The following is a 6177-nucleotide window of genomic DNA, read 5'->3' as shown; positions in this document are numbered from 1 at the left end:
TTCTTTAAAGTCACAGAGAAATACTTTGCTGAGATGCTTCCAGTAATTGACAAAACTGTTTAAAGGTCTACTCTGTGAAAATTCTTTTTGTCAGCAGTGCCCCAAAGTGGCATTGGACTTTGAGCGCCACATCTGTAAATAAAATAAAATAAACCTGCTGCATGGTTTGCAGTCTGTTTCAGAACATGTCATTTGCCAGACTAGAAAGTGAAATGTTATTTTACTGTAAAAATTACTGAAAGTAGGTGTTTTGCTTGCTTAGTATTGAATTTCATTTAAAAAGTTAATGAATAGTCCTGAGTTAATTTATAGCAGGTGAAATATGGTACAATATTTTTCTTTGGGTAAATTATATTATTCTGCTTCAAGTCAAATCAAACCATGAATTCCTGTTGAAAATAAAGTACTTGAAATGGGGTCAGGACAGGTAATGATGGAGGACAGAGGGATAAGCCAGTGGTTAGTGTGTTTACCACTTTATTTGTTACAGGCTTATTGATTCACTCAGATAACATTTGTGAGGATGTTTTGTGTTCTAGAAATATGGCAGTGTGTAAGATAAGGTCTTCAAGTGTAAGACTGTGGTGAGTAAGAGAGAGGTACTTCCATCATTTATTGTTATTTGATTTTGATGATGGCCATTTTGACCAGAGCGAGGTGATACCTCATTGCAAGTTCTGATTTGCATTTGTCTGATAATTACTGATGTTTAGCATCTTCACAAGCTGTTAGTCCATCTGTATGTCTTCATTGGAGAAATGTCTGTTTAGGTCTTCTGTTCATTGTTTCCTTTGTGGTTTTTTTTTTTTTTTTAATTGAGCTTCATGAGCTGTATTGTATAGTTGGAAGTAAATTCCTTGTCAGTTGCTTCATTTGCAAATATTTTCTTCCATTCTGTGGGCTGTCTTTTGATTTTGTTTATGGCTTCCTTTGCGTGCAAACGCTTTTGAGTTTAACTAGTTCCCATTTGTTTGCTTTTATTTTCATTGCTTTAGTAGGTGGAACCAAAAAATATTGCTGTGATTTATGTCAGAGTCTTCTGCCTGTATTTTCCTAGAGGAATTTTACAATATCCCATCTTACATTTAGGTCTTTAATTCATTTTGAATTTATTTTTCTGTATGGTATTAGAGAATGTTCTAATTTCATTATTTTTCATGTAGCTGTACAGTGTTCCAAGCACCACTTATTGAAGAGACTGTCTTTTCTCCATTGTATATTCTTTCCTAATCTTCCCTCTTTTGTCATAGCTTAGATGACCATAGGTGCATTGGTTGATTTCTGGGCCTTCTACCCTGTGCCATTGAGCTATATTTCTTTTTTTATGCTAGTACCACATACTGTTTTGATTACCGTAGCTCTGTAATACAGTCTGAAGTCAGGGAACCTGATTCTTTCAGCTACATTTTTCTTTCTCAGGATTTCTTTATCTATACAGACTCTTTTATGATTCTATCACATTAAATTTTTTTTCTTCTACTCCCGTGAAAAATGCCATTGGTAATTTGATAGAGATTGCATCGAATCTGTAGATTGCCTTGGGTATTATAGTCATTTTGGCAATGCTGATTCTTCCAACCCAGGAATATGGTATGTTTTTCCATCTGTTTGTGTTATCTTCAATTTCTTTCACCAGTGTCTTACTGTTTTTGGAGTACAGGTCTTTTGCCTCCTTAGTTAGGTTTATTCCTAGGTATTTCATTCTTTTTGATATGATAGTAAATGAGATTGCTTCTTTAATATTTTTCTGATCTTTCATTGTTAGTGTATAGGAATGCAAGAGATTTCTGTGTACTAATTTTGTATCCTGCAACTTTACTAAATTTATTGATGAGCTCTAGTAGTTTTCTGATAACATATTTAGTATTTTCTATGTATAGTATCATGTGATCTATGTATAGTATCTATGTATAGTATCATGTGATCATGCAAACAGTGACCATTTTACTTCTTCTTTTCCAATTTGGATTGCTTTTATTTCCTTTTCTTCTCTGATCACAGTGGCATTTGCCTTATAAATTGAGGCACTCATATGTTAGGTGTATGGGACTTCCCAGGCTCAGTTGTAAAGAATCCACCTGCCAATGCAAGAGACATGGGTTCAATCCCTGGGTTGGGAAGATCCGCTGGAGTAGGAAATGGCAACCATTTCCAGTATTCTTGCCTGGAGAATCCGATGGAGAGAGGAGCCTGGTGGGCTACAGTCCATGAGGTTGACTGAGTGACTAATTGTTATATCTTCTTCTTGGATTGATCCCTTCCTTATCTCCTGTAACAGTTTTTATTTTAAAGTCTATTTTGCCATATAGCAACATGAATCCACCATGGGTGTACACATTTTCCCCGATGTATGGCAAAACCAATACAATATTGCAAATAAATAAATAAATAAATTTATACTAAAAATACAATAAATTAATTAAAAAATAAAAATAAATAAAGTATATTTTGTTTGATATAAGTATTAGTATTCCACTTTTCTTTTTATTTCCATTTCCATGGAATACCTTTCCCATCCCCTCATTTTCAGTCTGTACATGTCCCTAGACCTGAAGAAGATCTCTTATAAACAGCATAGACACAGATTAATTTTGAACTAAAAATTCATCATAAAAAGTTAGAAACAGAAAAATTTACTTCATGAAAGCTCTTGGCAGTAGTAATACACATAGATACTAATGTTAATATTTTGACTAATACCTAGACATTTCTTTTCCCCACAAGAACAGAGTCCTATTACATACTTTCATTGTTCCCTGCTTTCCTAACTTATGTTGTTTTCTTCCCCAGGAGAGACCTGGAACAGACCCTTCCCTAGAGCCTACAGAGGAAAGCATGGCCCTGCCAACAGCTTGAGCCTCTAGAACTATGACACAAATACATTTCTGTTGTTAAAGTCACTCAGTTGGGGAGCTTTATTTATTATGAAAGCACTAGAAAACTAAGACACCATTTTTATTATTTTAAAATACCTTTTACTGGTTTCTTATTTTCCCTACCCTCAATATTTCTATTAGTTATGGTAGCAAAGTTGCCAAATCTTATAGAGGCAAACACAAGAATTATTGATTTCTTTATTATATTTCCTTTTTTTTCTAATTTAAAATATACTTTATTTTAGAGAGTGGTAAGTTCTGTCGATATAATGAGTTAAGATGCTAAATGGAGAGTTATAACTGGCTGGGCTGTTTTAAATTGAGTGCTCAGGGAACGCACTTAAAGGAGATGTTTCAGCTGACACATGAATCTTTCCTATCCAGGCATAAAGATCTGAAAATACATGCATTGTGTACTATTCATAATTTATTAGACATAAAAGTAAGTTTTGAGCTTTCTACATTTACAGTTTTGTTTTTTATACCTCCATTCAAAATAGATGAATGGATTCCCTGGTGGCTCAGATGTTAAAGCATCTGCCTGCAATGCAGGAGACCTGGGTTCCACCCCTGGGTTGGGAAGATCTCCTGGAGAAGGAAATGGCAACCCACTCCAGTATTCTTGCCTGGAGAATCCCATGGAGGAGGAGCCTGGTGGGCTACAGTCCACACAGTTGCAAAGAGTCAGACACGACTGAGAGACTTCACTTTCAAAATAGATGAGAACTTTTTACCTGGCCTTTTTGTATGCATCATTTTATGCAAGTGGGACATTTAATATAATGAACACCCTTTCTGTCTATGGTGGTGGTGGTGGTGGTTTAGTCGCTAAGTTGTGTCAGACTCTTGTGACCCCATGGACTGTAGCCTGCCAGGCTCCTCCGTCCATGGGATTTTCCAGGCAAGAGTACTGGAGTGAGTTGCCATTACCTTCTCTTTATTATATTTTCAAAGAGAGACTTTAACTCTGTGTGTCCTAACATTATTCCTTCACTAGAAATCTCATTTCTTTCCCATTTATATCCCAGGCTCTAATGGATCTGAGGATCATGAAATACCATCAGGAATATGTGTCTCTCGTGAGGGCAGGTAGGATTTGCCCTTACAATAGAGCTAATTGTTGTCACTTCAGTACCAAAGCTACCAATGAGAACAGGGTAGAGGGGATCTCTGCAGTCTAGACTGGAACACACAGTGGGTATAAATGACCTTGCCACTCGTGAAGGTAATGGGCCGGGATGGGAGGATCCCAGGCAAGGCTCAGCCTCCCCAGCGATCTGAGGGACCCACTCAATGTGTTGCCTTTCTCACCCACAAGATTCAAAGCACACAGTCCCTCCAAGGGGATGGTAGAAGGTTTACTCGCTTATTTTCCATATCCTGGATTGTGTCAAACAGAGTCATATTTCTTGTTTCAGGTAGGAGAAGAACAAGACCAGAAAAGATGGGACACAGTTCCTAGATGATCCAGGGTAAACTGAGTAGATACACCACTAGGGTCATCTAGAGGGGAGCCAGTGTTGCCGCAAACCAAGTTATCATCATATCTAATCCCACAGCTTTTGCCCTGAAGCATAAACGACAACATGTAATAATGCAGTAATAATATGCACATGAAACTTGTGATATTTTATTTTGACTTGATTATGGAAGGCAGAGGACTTCCCTGACATCTCAGCAGTAGAGAATCTGCATGCAGTGCAGGAGATGTGGGTTTGATTCCTGAATTGGGAAGATCCCCTGGAAAAGGAAATAGACCCACTTCTGTTTCCTTGCCTGGAGAGTCCCATGGACAGAGGAGCCTGGCATGCTACTAGACATGACTTAGTGACTAAACCATGGAAAACAATAAAACACAACTGTTAAATACATGGGTTTGGTGAAAACACTTGTTTTTTGAGATTTTGCTCTATGATTTTCTACCTGCCTTTCTCACAGTCAAAGTATACTAAGACTCACCGTCATCATTTTAAACAGAAAGTTACACAGTGCACCTATTCTAACAAATAGCCTTTAAAAAATTAATGAGAGAACACATTAAAGTACTGCTCAGCACAGTACAAGGCACCAAGTCAGCTTTTTCAATAAACTTTGGTTAAATAGCTGTTAGTATATTGCTGCTATTACCATTACAAATGATTGTTTTCCAGTTAACTGATCTTATTGTGTATATTCCTGCAATAAGCTGCAATTAGCTGGGAAAGTCCTACTTTGTATACTGGCAGAGCACCCACAAACTCATATACCTGAGCAGAGCGGGGATGAGTTCAACAAAGTGGACAGAAAGACTGGCAGCGGAAGCAGCAACACAGCAGATTCCCACACTTGCCAAAGTCACATGCAGGGTCTGTATTTCTGGAAACAGGAAGACCAAGGAGATTAAGAAATCTGAGCTGAATAATCAGCATCCACCAAATTCCATGAGGACAAAAGACACCTTATATGTTATTTGTATGTTTGAAGCACGTAGAAAATTGTACAGTGTCATGGAGCATGGTGGGTGCTAAGTCACTTAAGTCATGCCTGATTCTTTGCGGACCCTATGGACCATAGCCCACCAGGCTCCTTTGTCCATGGGATTCTCTAGGCAAGAATAGAGAATTCTCGCTACGCCCTCCTCTAGGGGATCTTCCTGACCCAGAGGTCGAACTTGCATTTCTTATGTCTCCTGCATTGGCAGGTGGGTTCTTTACTACTAGTGCCACCTGGGAACCAGGTGATCCCTAGGGATCATGGAGTGATTGATAAATGGAGAAATGTAGAATTACTGATGTAGATGGTAAAAAGTACATAAGATAATCTGGATTAATCACAGGAAATCTCTCTGCATATCGGATATGTGCCAGAGAAGGAGAAGAAAAAGTGAGTCTGGCAGAAATTTGCTTTTACTTATTCTGTCTGTTTGTGAGTGCTAAGTTGCTTCAGTCCTGTCCAACCCTTTGTGACCCTATGGACTGTAGCCCTCCAGGCTCCTCTATCCAAGGGATTCTCCAGGCAAGAATCCTGGAGTGGGTTGCCATTATTTGCAATATCCTTATTGTAGAAGGTAGGACTGTCATGCAGACAATTACTGAGTCTCAGGCTCAGCTCCAACCTTAAGAAACTTAAAATTACAGTGCAGAATTTAAAGTGACCAGACATCCTGGTTTTCCTTGGAATTAGAAGGTTTTAGCAATGTGGGGTTTTCACTGATAAAGTTAGGAAAGTCCCAGGTGAACCTAAATGACTCAGTGAGCCTAGTGCAGGTACAGCATTGCCATGGGTGAGTAGGGCACCAGAGAGCAATAGAAGGACAGGGCTG

General features: G+C 38.4%; 1 pseudogene; it reads right to left on the bottom strand.

Annotated features, from left to right (window-relative positions):
* Positions 1-4196: 4196 nt before the first annotated feature.
* The window catches only part of LOC128068577 (solute carrier family 22 member 10-like), a 39146-nt pseudogene continuing 37165 nt past the window's right edge, over positions 4197-6177 (bottom strand).

This window comes from Budorcas taxicolor, chromosome 25 (genome assembly GCF_023091745.1).
Source record: "Budorcas taxicolor isolate Tak-1 chromosome 25, Takin1.1, whole genome shotgun sequence".
Classification (NCBI taxonomy): domain Eukaryota; kingdom Metazoa; phylum Chordata; class Mammalia; order Artiodactyla; family Bovidae; genus Budorcas; species Budorcas taxicolor.
This window is presented reverse-complemented; position numbering and strand designations above follow the sequence as displayed.